Raw genomic sequence first — 15,048 nt, 5'->3', positions numbered from 1 at the left:
GCACATTCAAACCTCAATGAAATGCTCCAGCATGACCTGTAGATCCCCACCAACCCAAAAATACCACCGTATCCCTGCATGGAGTAGGTCTAAACTCCTCAACAACACTTTGAGAGGCAAATCATTAACTAGAGGAAATATCTGGAGTCGTGCAGCCATCGTCGTTAAATGTAGCATAAACTAAGGTCAGGTGTAAGTTTCGGTTACTTTTGCTTTGCACAGGAGCGCTGACTGATTCATAACACGAATCACAAAATACATTAGATTAGAACAGCAGGTATTATCTGAGGACTGTGCTCGCTTCTTCTCGACCTCCCGATTTAGTTAGACCTTTGAAGATAAAAGTATAGCACGATGCCTCATTATTTGTGCAGCAAACATTTAGCAGGCCAGCCGTTCATTGTCTCTGGGGACCGTCTCTCTGGCTCTGAGAAGACTAAGGAATAGCTGACTAGCATCCCAAAATTGCATTCTTTAGCTCGGATTACCTCGGAGGCCGTATTTTAACTCTCGTCGCTTACTTTAAAGACCATGCCTGCCATACGGATCATTTTCAAGACGCATGTGCGTAAATATAAATAACGGTAATGTCTAGACCCAAGGATAACGGTTTAAATATACACATAACGAATGCAACATGTGTTACGCCACACTTTCAAAACAGCATTCCTTCGGATTATTAATGCATCGTGACTCCTGCGCTCGGGGGTCCGAGGCAGCGGCGGCGGAGAGAGGAGCCGCGCGTCGTAGACTCGCCGGCGCGTTCCTAGCGCGCTCCCTATGCGAGGCCTAAGAAGCAGTACTGGGAGGTTTCCTTGTGTAAATGGGAAAGGGCCCCGCCACGGGAATGTGTCATTCGCGAAGCCTTTCAGTGGAATTCCAAGAGTCCCGTGACTGCGAGGGCGGGGTCGCATTTCAGACACGCAGCGGCGACCCTGCAGCACAGAGGTCAGGCCGCGCTGCTTCTCTCCGAGACGCCACAGGTCCTGAGAGAGGGCGCATGCTTAACGCTGTGTTATTCCGACCCAAGACAATGTCAATCATTCCAACGAGGGTGGGGGGGGGTTGGAATGATTGACATTAATAGCATCTGCAGTGAAATCTCCTTCCTTTGTTATGGGGTATTTAGACAGCACAAAACAGTCATTACTGACATCGTTACGGGGTCGTTAAGCACAGCGCGCAGCACCGCGCGCACGCGACTGAGAGTCAGCCCCTCGCATTCTCAAAGGCGTAGGGGCGTCCTCAAATTCCCAAACTGCGTCAGTACAGGAATTTCAGAGTGCGCAATGTGGCTCTAACGCGTTCAAGCTGCTGATTTCTTAGCGGTGTTTTGCCGTTTCTCCTGACAACTAATCGCTAAAAGGTGATGTCTTAATGAATTAGGAATTTAACAACACTTAATAACAGGTCATTACAGATATTGACTTTAAATTTTGACCTTAATACATCTCCTTGGGCTCCTTACCTGAATTAGACTATAATTTACACACATTATTCTGCTTCTCTTGCAAACCAGCTTCAAGAGGAGATCAGAGACACCTGGACGCAGTTTGACAGAAAGAATGAAGGCACTCCTTCCAGGCTTGACTCATTTGTTGCCGAAACAAACAGTCTGGCATACTTGAGACTTTGGGAGTTTTTAAGCGTTATTTTTACAGTATACATTTGTTAAGTGGTATTTCAGTTGGCCACACTAATATAAGGGCCCTTATTCTTACCCTTAAATGGAAAGAGACAGGCTGTAAAAGTGGGCTATATATGAGCGTACAAATATAAATGGTATGTATGTTTGCGTGGTTATATATATATATGTATGTGTTCTAAGCTCTGCTAAAGCTGAACTTCAGAATGCAATATATTTTTTGCTTCACATTTGGCCAGAAAATTAAAAATAAAAATGCCTTGAATTCTTGCTGGCGTTTTCTCTCAAATGGACCGAAGTCGTTTTTAGACTCCCTGAACTCAACACCCACAGTTTCAATCATTCACCTCCCCCGCCCAGAAAAAAAACAGAGACATGAGAATACACTTTAAATAAACAAAATATTTTTGACTTTCATGTCAAAAGCATGATTGTGTACAACAGGTTTGGAATGTGAATTGAATGCACTTTGATATAAAGCTGACTGACCTGCTTCTTTAATGGCAGACTGAAGTGTCCACAACAGTGACAACATTTTACAAGTTCCTGTGTTGTGTATGTTCATGTTTTACAGGACGTGATGCAGCCTTGTGACCTACATACTGGTACAAACAATGGCAAACTGGGGTGGTGGTGGGGGGGCTGTTTAGGGCTGTTTGGTTAAACTCGTCTTGTTTTTCCTGGAGCCCCGGAGGACTCATGGATGTTTGTGACACGACACAGCTGCAGAGGGACCCAGGATGACGCCAAGAGCAGTAACGCAGTCATGTCAGGAATTTTAACGGATCTTTACGAAATCCAGATGTGGGCTGTGAGAATCGAGGGTGAGTCACGCAGGCAGATAGATCCGCGAGATACGGGGAGGGGCGGCGAGGACGGGGACGGAGCGGAATCGGCTGGGGGACGGGAACAAATCGAGGCCTGGACAGCGGAGGGGGGGTGATAAAAATAATACGCCAATAATCGGGAGGGTCCCAGAGAGACTGGCGCTGACACAGATGGAAGCCTGCTCACAGCATTCAGGTCAGACACCTTGCTCAAGGGCACTGCATGCTGGGACTCGACCAGTAAGCACCTCATTCTGGCCTAATGCCCTTGGCTGGGACCAGTAAATACCTCATTCTGCCCTTGGCTGGTGATTTTAGGCCCCCAGATAATATGTCATACTGGGCCCCCACCCAAGACCAATCCAATTATGATCCAAATTTATATTTGTTCTAACCCCCCCCCCCTTTACAACGGCCCCTATTATCACTTATCAAACTCCACATTGTCAAAGGTCAGGGGTATAAGGGCTTAACATCGTTCATTGATAGAAATGCCAGTTTAACCAGGCATGTAAAATGGGTGGGGAAGGGCGATGAAAATGAACACATGATATTTCATGGTGTGATGATGTACTGAAGCCAGCGTGAGCTTCTCCATCCTGCAGCAGGTCTGTCACCATGCGGGTGAGACAGAGACGCTGGACCTTTGGTGTCTCGGAAACCAAAGAACAGAAACAAACTGCTATTTTCTCCTCTAGAAGTAGTAAAAGTACTTAAATAACATCTGCCTCACCTTTAACACCGGCTACCTACTAACCTTTTCAAAACTATGTCACATGCCTAAAACTGCTGGACTGAAGTCTAGGCACAAGAAGCTGCTTGGCTTAGCAGTGGCTGGGCCTGCGTGGGGAGGAGCCGAGGGACATTACCTCATTCCTCTGGGCTGTGGGCTGGAATGCGCTCTCCACCATCTCCGTCTCCCTGCGCACCGCGTGTGCTACTCTTAGCCTGCTAGTCGTTAGCGGGCAACCTGACGCTTCCATGTTTGTTTGTTTCATCTTGATGTCAGCCTGTTCATTTTTAGCTGGGCAGCTAACGCACATGCCACTGATTTAATAGCCCCCCCCCCCCCCCTCCCCAGCTATGCTTCTACAACTACTGCTGCTGCTGGGCTACGCAGTGGCCCTGGGGGGTAGCAGTGTAGCATCACACCTCCAGAGTTTGGGGTTTGAATCCCTGCTCGGTATCTGTGAAGAGTTAGCATGTTAGCATGTTAGCATGCTCTGGGCACTCCAGTGTCCAAAAGTTGGACATGAACTGGTCTCTCTATATTGCCCGTAGCGTGTGTGTGTGTGTGTGTGTGTATGTGTGTGTGCTCTGCGATGGACTGGTATCCCTGCCCTGTACTTGCTGGATTCATCTCCTGTCTCACTCTGAGCTGCAGAATGGACAAGCGAATAGGACAAGTGACAGTCACGTTTTTGGAGAACCTGCCATCTGGAGATTCTGCAAATTGACCCTTTTGTGAAGTTTCTTTCACCAGTACATGGAGAGAATGGAGGGTGAGGGACAAAGACGTAGCACTTGATTATTTGGGGTACTGGTCAAAGGCCATGTGGCTGCCTAGGCAAGCTTCACCACCAGCGCCCCCTGTCTGAGGCAAATTGAAACTGGTTTGCTAAGTCAGCACCCCTTCAGAAGGTGGCGCTCTAGGCAGCCGCCTATGGGCGCTTTTGTACTGCACTAGGTACCTCAAGGTTTAGCTTTTCCACTGGTGTTAACTCTGGCACCGCCGCTGAATGACACCACAATGCAAATTAGGGTGTTTTGTACTGAATCCGAAAAATGGCTGCAGTATATTATAGGGCTGGGCAATGCTCAATATTAATATCAACATCGCATGTTATGCGCATGCAATTCTCACATGGCATGGACTGCGATAGACAGCTGGGTTAAGAACAGGGGCTTCAAGGTGACATTTCTAGCTAGGCTCTTGATTAACCACATAACAGCACCCTCTGCTCTTGTGTCAACCAGAATTAGCCTGTTTGCACAAACGAGCAAGAGATCGTAAATGTCATTGTCTTCCGCGGGATGACTTAATTACGCTGCCGCTGAGCTAACGCTTCTGCGCGGCTCGCAGCGTAACGCATTAGCTTTTGCTGGTGCCGCACTTGCATGCTGTACTTTTGCATCTCCCCCTGTTACGTGGCGTGTATTTCGCTGGCTGTCGTTCTGCTGGATGTGTTTGTCACGCCCATGGGACTCTGTCACACAGCTCTGTGCTACAAAGTGCTAGAAGTCCTGGCACCGGGTTCTTTATGAGAAACCCTTCGGAAAAATAAGCCAATCAAGTGTTTTGCCTGGTTTCCTTGGTGATTCCGAAACTTCCTGCCCAGAGAAGTTGGGGGAATGCATTCCTTCCCCACTTTCCAGATAAATCAAGGCACTGTCATCTAATTTTAGTCCAGAAATAAGGACACATCTTGGATTTTCCTTTCTTTGTCTCTGACTCGACAGGCTGAAGTAATAAAAATGGTATCCTGGTTAAGTTGGGTAAATGTGTTGCGTAAACAGCACTTCTCTGGCTTTTACACTCCGCTTTTCTGAGTCTGGAAGTAAATTAAGTTAGACAGTTAAAGTAGTCCACCACAGATCCAACAGCGAGAGTGTGGAGGGTATTTTGGTACCCACAATGCACCCTAGCCAGGCTATGAATCATGGGTAAACAATACAGTGTTTTGTTTGCTATGAATTTTAACAGTTTAGCAGTTGTCTACAGGTTTACGCGTGTGGATATTTACAGAAGCATTTTCAGTTAAATCTTGCCGTAGATCATGGCAGTTTGGTCGCTGCATTTTGAGTCTGCGCCTATTTCGGGGGCAAACCCACGTCCTTAGTGCCCACGGCAGTCACCTTAGCGGGACTGTTAAACTGGTGGGCAGCGGATATAAACAGCGGCACGATGAGCAACACCTGCATGCTATGCGGTCAAAGGGTGTGATCAGTCAAGTATGCAGGCATTTAGGAGGAGAACAGACCGTGAGTCATGTTGCTAAGGGGGTTCAAGCTGAGTCTTCCGCATCCAGACTCTCAGCTCAGCCAAAATGACGACAGTGTGACGACACAGAGCGTGGATTTGACTCAAATGAGACATTATATAAGAGAAGAAGCATTTCATTGTTTTTTTATTCTTATGTACTTTCAAATGCTGGATTAATCATAATTTTTATGATTAATTGTTTACTTGACCATAACCTACTGTAATGTGAAATGATGTATAACAATTTCTTCACTGTATTGTTCTGCCAATGGGTAGACCTGTCCGTGGTGAGTCTCAGCACCAATTAAAGTTCTTTTCTGTGTTATCCATGTTTTGGTGGATAATTTTTCTTACTGAGCCACTAGTTTCATCTTGGCGTGGTGTTGAGTTGAACACCATCAGCTGGCTGTAGTCTCAAAAACAGGGTATTTCCGGGGGAGTCCGGTTATTACTGGGGCTGGTCCAGTGAGATGGAACCGTGACCATTTCTTCTATAGCAGGTTCACTTCATGTCCCTGACATGCTACAAAAATCGTAGTTAACCAGCACCTTCATAAAACCCAGGAACTATTTCGAAACATCCACCCATCTTTCAACCGCTCATCATGTTCTGCAGGAGGACATGGCCAACCTCAGAGAGCGATATCAGGATTTGAAGGCACAAGCCTGGAGGTGACAGGCAACAGTGTTACACATTCAGCCAGTGCACCAGCCCGTTCTACCATGAGAGAAAACTAGGTGATTTTTAGAGTTGCATAATGTTTACTCAATAATTCCATTCATATAACCAGTAGGAAAGGTAGGTCAATCATCACTGCTGGGAATGTTGTGTCATCACCTCAACAAGCTGAAACATGGCTGTCTCGCGTTTTATATGCAGTCACATACTCTTCCACTCCCAAATGAAGCATTTCCTAGTTTGGGATAGGCAAGAAATGTGGGCGTTTTCAGGAACTAGTGCTTTGAAAAACTAATTATATCATTTTATTCTCTCATTTGAAATGCTGTCACATTCAAATGTGCTTCTGGTGACCTGCCAACATACTTTGCCCATTCACCATGGGACGGCCTGCTTCAGTCATGCATCTTATAAGCAACGTGTAGGATGTGGGAGGACAGAGTCTGGGAAATGTCACCGGGCAAATTCCTGTTACGGCAAACGTGTGACGAGCTTCTGACATTCTAGGGTACCCAACTCTACTGTGACACAAGTTTTATTTTTGTGAACATTAAGTATCAAGTCTTTGTCTTGTGTCTTTGTTTCTGCCTGATTATTTACTTTTCTAAGACGATAATGTTTTCACACAGAAAATATGTGAATAGTAAGCCTTCTTTATGGTGGTCATTGTGAAAGCTCGCAGGATGTATACAAGCTGAGCCTCTCCTGACTTAGATCATTGCTCTGGCCCACGTTTAAATTTTACTTTATTATTATTTACATTTGAAATGGCAGGGTCAGACAATCCCTGGAGGAACTGGGGATTAAGGGTCTTACTCTGGGACCCAATGGTGAAATCACTCTGCCGACTCTGGGAGCTGGACCAGAGAAAGATCTGACACAAAACAAGTGTGACTTGTTGGGCTACTGTGCCGATTTTCTCTGTAGATGCGCTGGTTTATATGGAGTGAAAGACCCCTGAAGGCTCTGCGTTGATTGGTCAGCTATGGCACGGTTTTGGTTCCGCAGCGTTATGTGTTCACTGTTTCGATTTGTTATCTGTTTGTAGAATGTCTACTTTTCCCCTATTGGTTAGGCCCCTTAATTAACAGTTAATAAGGAGTTTAATGCATTTTCACCATTTTATCAAACAGGCTGTTTCATGGAATATGTTTGAGTAGAACAGAATTCTGGGGCTTCCTACCCTGAGGCAAACTGTGGGGTCACAGAATGGAACTGAACTGAATGTTTGCCCTGACAATACGGACCATGAAAACGGTAAACAGAGACCCTTAGCAAGTGCCAGGAAGGATCCGGCAGCAGAAACTGTTTGACACAGATATCTAACCTTGATTCGGTGAATATCCAGTTTATAAGTGGGGCAAACAGGAAGCTGTTCATTTCCTAGATATATACTTTAAGTATCATGTTTGTTAGGTTAGGTGTGCGGTATTAATTTGCATTTTAGGCTTATGATATTTTCGCCGTACGATAAATCGGAACGTAACCCCATCATAACCCGGAGAGCGTCTGTGCTTCTTAGAGGGGGTTTGGCCCTCACCGAGCTGGGCGTCAGGTGGTTTAGGTGACTCTCATTGCTCCATAGCACCATCTACTGGTGGCTGGGCATCTGCCAGGCTTAGGGTGGAATCGGCTGAATGTAGCCCCATCCAGATGGCTTACATGGCTCAGAGCGCATACATTGACGATGGGAGTTGGCATGGGTGTTGGCCATTGAGCAGAGAGCAGTCACCAGATGACTTCGCCATTCCAGACAGCGAGACAAAGGGGACAAAAGGTAGACAACACCTACCCTGTTCAGTAACATTTAATCTCTGCTAAATCTGCCACATCATGGACAGCCATTTTCCAGCGATGGTGCCAGGTAGATGGATGGCAGCTGAAATGAGAGGACTGGGAAACGTGTGATGGATGTTTTGCTGGGAGACACACTATTCTTCTGAAAGCCAAGAACCGGGGAGAGAAAATAAAAGCTGCCCCACAAATAATTCACAGTGTGACTTTATGAAAGTGAACGGGGAACAATCCATGGCATTGTTTTGGTTTGCAGTTATTAATCAAATTGTCCTGCTCTGCAGTGGGTCTGTTGAAGTCTTGCCCATCTCAAGTTTCCAGTCCCTAAGATGGAAATTTTGAAGTTAAAACACAACTCCTCAGCCCGTGAGTCTTTGAAAGAGATTAGTGTGAGATGTTTGCGGTGAAGTTTCAAACGGACAGCTGCTTTCAGTACCTGTGGGTATTTTTTCATGCCAAACTTGATGCACTTTGGAGAAATATGTAAAGACTGTACCTTACAGAAAACAAGAGCGGCTGTTTTTCTTAGACAAATTTCAGATGTCTGGAATTTTGCCAAAATGCAGAAAAAGAATGATAAATATTTTAAAGATCATACCAGACACACAGGCAAGCATGACATAATTTAAGGGGATCTCACCACAGGTCACCGTCTTCCTTTGAGAGGACCAAGAATATTCTGGAGCTGAACAGACATTATTATATGGATGGAGCAGGTTCAAGCCTAAATACAGGCACCTCTCACCTGACGTAAGTAATCTGTACCACAAATCCTTATGTAAATCGAACGTTATATAAATTGGATTTACCTTCCCATACCATTTAAGACATCTTACAGCAAAGAACACAGTAAATAATGATTTAAAAAAAATTATGAGCAATGTATCAGGAGTCTGTCATTCTACTATTTAGTGCCTGTAAAATTAGCCGGTAAGAAGTTATACTGCCATCACTCCGCCCCAAATTTTTTCAACACCATCATAGATACTTTTTGCGTAAATCTAGGTTTTATGTATGTTGAGAAGAGCCAAAGTCAGGCACATTGAATCTCGGATTCAGGGTCACTGTCAGGATGTGTCAAAACTTCAAACACGCCCGTACGCATCATTTTAATCAAACCGTTGCCAATCACGACATTTGAGTCTGCAGCCATTGAAGTCAGACCCAAAGGAGACGATGTCATGCCCCACTGTAAGCAGGGATACGGCCTGGATCAGCTCATCGCGGCTGTGTCATGGAGGTGGCCTGAGCCGCACACCAAAAGGGTGTAAAACGGAGGCTTTGGGAAAGCACAGATTCACTGGATCCATTATTACTGACAGCTTTACCCCAAGTTCCCATGAGCCCAAAACCATGTGACGCTCTGGGACTTAGGATATTAACATGTAAATCCAGGAACCTCATATATTGTCCAAAAAAAGCTCGGTTTTTGTAGAATGTATTATACAAAATAAAACAAGACCTCATGTACGTCCAAGCTACTATTTCCCGCAAATATTTCATCTGAGAGCACAGATATATTACTGAAATTTATTTCTGATTTCGTCGTGGCAGATAAAATCGCCAGAAAAGTTGTTCCAGTTGGATCTGGAGAGTTTTAGCACTACGCACGGTGCTGAAGGACCTGAAGGTCCAATACGAACCTCTTCCGACCCCCATCCCATCTCCATGGAAACGCTAATATTTTCATCCTGCTGGTCTCCTTGCATTGCTAGAGAGATGCCAGATCTCTGTTGTTTTTGGAGTCGGGCCTGGTTTGGCCTGAAAAGGAGCAGAGTCTTGAGCCATAACAGAGAACACTTGGAAATTCCTGGAGCGAAGTGAAGGGGAATGAATGCTGACGCTTTTCGTGTGGTTTTTTGAAATCTGTGCACATTGTTTAAGGTGAGTAAAAACATCTCTGCTCCCAAAAATGAGAATTTAAACGGGGTTTTATTAATAAAACAAAAAAGTCACTGAACATTTATGGATCCAAATCTTTTATTAAGTTGGAGATTTTATAGATATTTGAGATTTCTTAGTGTCATGTTCCTTTAACTTGCTCCATGAAGCGTTCATTCTCGTGGCCTAGTTATTTCCATATTTGTACCATGACTCAGGAAAGACCTTCTGACTCCATCTCCACAATAATACTCAGCTCCTGCTACATGATGAGCAGGTTTGTTCTGCCACGATGAAGCGTGTCGCTTTGCTGGAAAAATTCCTGGGAGGCTTTTTTGTAACCTGATACTTTGCTTTGCCTGGCAGATCCCGAGGTGAACATCGCCCCGTGGATGTGCAGCTTTGCTTTGCCTGGCAGATCCCGAGGTGAACATCGCCCCGTGGATGTGCAGCTTTGCTTTGCCTGGCAGATCTCGAGGTGAACATCGCCCCGTGGATGTGCAGCTTTGCTTTGCCTGGCAGATCCCGAGGTGAACATCGGCCCGTGGATGTGCAGCTTTGCTTTGCTTGGCAGATCCCGAGATGAACATCAGCCCGTGGATGTGCAGCTTTCTTTTGCCTGGCAGATCCCGAGGTGAACATCGCCCCATGGATGTGCAGCCTCTGGTCCTCCAGTTTCCTGAAACGTTCTCCGGGCAGACAAATTAGGTGAGGTTCTCGCTGAGCTAATTATGGAGGAATTTGGGTGTATGGGTGCTCTCCAAATCAGTCTCTATGAAGTCGCGTCATGTGGCACTGGTGGTGGGGGTTTACAGGGACAAAGGAATCTTTATGAGCAGAAACTACAGAAATAACACAGTCCTGTTGGAATAAAAGCTGGTGTCTGGAGCCTCTATACTGACTAGCTTTGTGCCTTCTATATGCCAGTAGCCCACAGCTCACATGGTGCTTACATTTGCTCGTGGAAACACCCCCCCCCCCCCCCACAGGTCCACCCTTTCCTGGCGTCTCCATGTACAACTGACATCATTTCGCTTTCCTTTAACAAACATACCACACAGCACAACATTGTTTTCGCTGCCTCCCGCCATTTGCCTCGAATGCTCCAGCGAGGGGGCAATTTAAAACATTTATGTAAATGGTCTGGCACACGCCGGAATGTTCTGTCAAATGGGCCGTACAAGAATGGCAGTAAGAGCCGTACCTGGGGGAGAACTGGTATTACTATGGCAAGAATTTCCATTCTGGGGGGAGAACTGGTATTCGCAAGAATTTACATCTTGCCCGGTTTTAGAGGGCATCTCGAATACAGCCACAAAATAACACCAAATATTGCTCTGATTATGACGTCTTTTCCTCAGGAGCTGAGTTGCAGCCAAACCACCTAAGAAGTGAAATCAAGGTTTTTTAGATTGACTGTTCTTTTTTTTGGGGGGGGGGGTTACCGGCAGGTGCAAAGCGTTCCTCTGTCATCTTTGACAGCCACGGCAGACACTGTGGGTTTACACCAAACCTCCAGAGAAATAAAAACCTTCTAGGAGCCTTGTCTTCTGGCAGAGCTTCACCAGCCACATCGCTATCCAGGCATCCCAAACAGGGACGAGATCACTCTGGAATGGCTTGCATGCTGTAGCAGTTACACACTTAACAAATTTCTCTTCTGCTGGATTCTGGACATTCTGCTACTTGACATCTAGAGAATGTAGCCAGGAGGAACTCGAACGTCGTCGTAAAGCATGACAGCCAAGAAAGCGCATTGCAAGTGTCTGCTTTTTATATAAAAGGAATGAGCCATTAAACAGATATTTTAAAAGTTTTTTGGAGTATTTTTTAAGTCCTCATCAACAAAAATTTTATTTTATTAGCTATAGTAAAGTGTCCCAGGCTTCTTGCTATCTTGGAATTGTATTTGAATGATACACTGATAGATTTAAAACCATCGAGATCATTTTTTATTTGTCAGACTTAATCCCTGTTTAATAGTATGATGTGTAAACTGTAAACCACATCCGTGGATTATGATGATTAGATGAATAAGAGAAAGTGGGAGAGTGAAGACAATTAACCAATTTGATAGTGATAGTAATTCTGTGTGTCTTTACCTCTATTTTGACATGTAGCACTGGGCTGAAAGCGCATTGCAATATCATTTCTTTACGGTTGACTCCCAGGGATAGAATGACAGTTGTTTGAATTGACAGGCACCACATTTTGTCCAGCCAACCAAGATCTGCCTCTTCACATAAAGGGTGGGTTTTTGGCACGCCCTCCATCCTGTAAGCGGCCAGATGCTTTCTATTGATGCAAATGCCAAACATTTTTACGACATCGGAATTCCTTCAGTTTGACTTGCTGTGTGCCGTTCTGTGGGAGCGAATCGCGCTGAATTTTTTTGTTGAGATAATGGATGCCGTGGCCGGTCATACTGCCAGGGTGCATTCAGAGCGTGCTTTGGACAACAAAGGCATGAGAAGCACTCACGGCTAAGAGGGAAAGACATACCGTGATAATTAACGACCTGGATCCATAAGCCAAAGGTAAACAGTTCATGCGCATTTCAGAGGCCTTGTGGTATTAGCCTGAAGTATTTGTCATTAGGGCACTTATGACTATGGAGACCAAGGGTGTGACCTTTAGAGTAGATTTTGGAGGAGATGGTGGTAAAGTGGCCCCTGAATGCAAGGTGGACATTGTTACTGACCTGTCAGTCACTGCAGTCTAATCTACTGGGAACCATTGAAGTAGCCAATGGGAAGTAGGGCACCTCTGTCAGTGAGTGACTGCACAAGACAATCTGACCCACAGTGAGTGTCATGGCCTCTCTTTCCCCTTTAAGTGACTATAGCATCAATTTACGTTACTATTCAAGAGGAGGATCTTTTACTAGAGAGGAAGGGTCACACAAATCTAACTATTATGTTCACCCTTCTCAGGACGCGTTACTGAATGCTGCATATATTGCTGTGAACCACCCTGCCATTTAAAATTGGCTTAATACTGCCACCTAGTGTTAAACCTATCAAAGTACTTCCTACAAGAAAATATTCATGTTCCAGAAGTAGTAAGACATACTATGTACAATGTGTGAGTTTATTGTCATGTGATGAGCTGCCATGTTTTGCAGCTGTAATACACATTCTGTAAAGTGTTTCTTGTCCAAAACCAGACCTTCTGGATATTGCTACAGAGCAAGGGTGTCAAACTCCAGTCCTGGGGGGCCGGAGCCCTGCACATTTTTTGGTTTCCCCTCATTTAACACACCTGATTCAACTCCTTGTGCTAATTACCACACAGCTCTTGAGCTGAATCATTTGTGGTGGAACAGGAAAGAACACAGGGCTCCGGCCCCCCAGGACTGGAGTTTGACACCCCTGCTATAAAGCTACTGGAAACAACCAACCTGCATCGAGCGATCACCGAACTTCAGAACATTTCAGCCAGATATTCGTCATGGTCTTTGGTACCTCACCCTAATCATCAGCAGCTTCTATGGTAGTTTCTGTAGGTCTCACGTGTCACAAAGCTGCTCGTAAATATTGCTTGTTTTGCTCAACCAGCACATCATGTGTGACGTCTAACTTTTTATATTATTTTAATAATCAGCTCAACTATGTACTGGACTAGACCCAAAGATGAGCTTGATGAAACACCTAAAGGATGTCTCACGCAGGCAGATTTTTGGACCTTCGAATTAAACAAAGACATTGTAATGTTTGTTTCTTATTGTTGTAAGTTGACAGTGTTTCTTTTGGATCCAAGAGGGGGCGCTCGAAGTTCCCAGGAGGATAAAAGGAAAAAAAGACCGGGAGTTTCTTTTGGTCGGTGTGTGTGTTCGTAAGGAGTGCGGAAATCTGAATAAAGTGTTCAGGCATTATTTTGTTCTTTTTATTTTATAAGCGTGGCATTTTACAGACATGGAATCTACAGTAAGTTTATTTGTGTATATAAACACATTTTCTGAAATCACTTATCCTGTTCAGGATTGCAGGGGGTCCAGAGCCTATCCCAGATATAGCATTTAGTTAATATTATAATGAGATTAATTAGGGAACATTAATCTCTATTACATGCTGGATCATCAAAATATCTATCTTATATATGATATTATTGAAGGGGATAATCCCCCCCCCCAGCTCAATATTGAGGGGACGTGTCACCCCTGAACCCCCTACATCCTTGGCTATGAGGATAAAAGATGTAATACAGTTGAATAGGGATATCTTTTCCAATTTACTATACTTTCTTAATAACCTTAAAAACGCATTAATTTAAGATAATTCTGCACTAATTCGTCATGGAGAATTTAAGAATGTGAAAGATGCCCTGTAATTCTGCACAAATGGAAAAATAACGGAAACAGAATCAGGGATCTGTGTAAAGCAGCCGCAGCACTTCGACAAACGGGAATAGTAAGTCGTGTTTAAGGCCGTGTGTTAATGATGTAAGTGACGTATCATAATTAAGATCTATCCCACTGCGCATAGTGACGTCGGAATGACATCTTTAATATGTCGTTTTTGGACGTCCAATTTTGGTCCACTGAAGGGGTTGTTTTGTAACGCCAGGCGACGTCTTTTTTTGACGTCTAATGAACGTCTAGTATTGACGGCCGTGGGACCTCCATGTATGGGCTATTTATAGTCCAAATGTGGTCATTGTGGACGTCTTATAATACCAAAAGCAGACTAATTTTAGACATTGTGTATGTCGTGTCTCGACTAAATTCATATATAAATGAACAATTTCACCATGCTTTCAATTAAAACTTAAATTTAAATAACGTATTGCTGCGACGGGCAGATGGAGGTATCGCGAGCAGAGAAACACAGAGGCTACTCTGTCGGGGAACATCCCGTCAATTAATAATCCGTACAAGGATTACACCAGGCACCCAAAGAGCACCAAACATAATTATATGTAAGAAACACAAAGTTGTCAGACAACGAACTGTAAGACGCATCCACGGTGGGACATTTATGTAAGCTAATTACACACGAGGATCAGACCGGGTACACACAAGACACATGTAAACACATGCGCAACAATAAGCAATTACCTATTAATTAACAATAACAGCAATAACACAACAATGGCTATTTACAACTGCACGCGGGGCATGCTGGGACATGAGCCCCGCCGGTGCGACAGTGTATACAACAGAACAGTACAGAGCTAAAGTATCATGAAAAGTAAAAAACATAATTTAGCATTAACCTGGTTTAGCAAGCTGGATGTTAAT

General features: G+C 44.6%; 1 long non-coding RNA gene across 2 annotated transcripts; it reads left to right on the top strand.

Moving 5' to 3' along the window:
• Nucleotides 1-9,478: 9,478 nt before the first annotated feature.
• Nucleotides 9,479-11,625, top strand: LOC111849428 (uncharacterized). Of its 2 annotated transcripts, none has more exons than XR_002839524.2 (3): nt 9,479-9,812; nt 10,176-10,517; nt 11,261-11,625. It is a non-coding gene; the product is annotated as an uncharacterized lncRNA (long non-coding RNA). The 2 variants fall into 2 exon arrangements; XR_002839523.2 differs by having other exon boundaries at nt 11,171-11,625.
• The last annotated feature ends 3,423 nt before the right edge of the window (nt 11,626-15,048 follow it).

The sequence above is a fragment of the Paramormyrops kingsleyae genome, chromosome 21, assembly GCF_048594095.1.
Source record: "Paramormyrops kingsleyae isolate MSU_618 chromosome 21, PKINGS_0.4, whole genome shotgun sequence".
In the NCBI taxonomy this organism is placed as follows: Eukaryota; Metazoa; Chordata; class Actinopteri; order Osteoglossiformes; family Mormyridae; genus Paramormyrops; species Paramormyrops kingsleyae.
The sequence above is the reverse complement of the archived record's forward strand: the minus strand, read 5'-3'. Positions and strand labels throughout refer to the sequence as shown.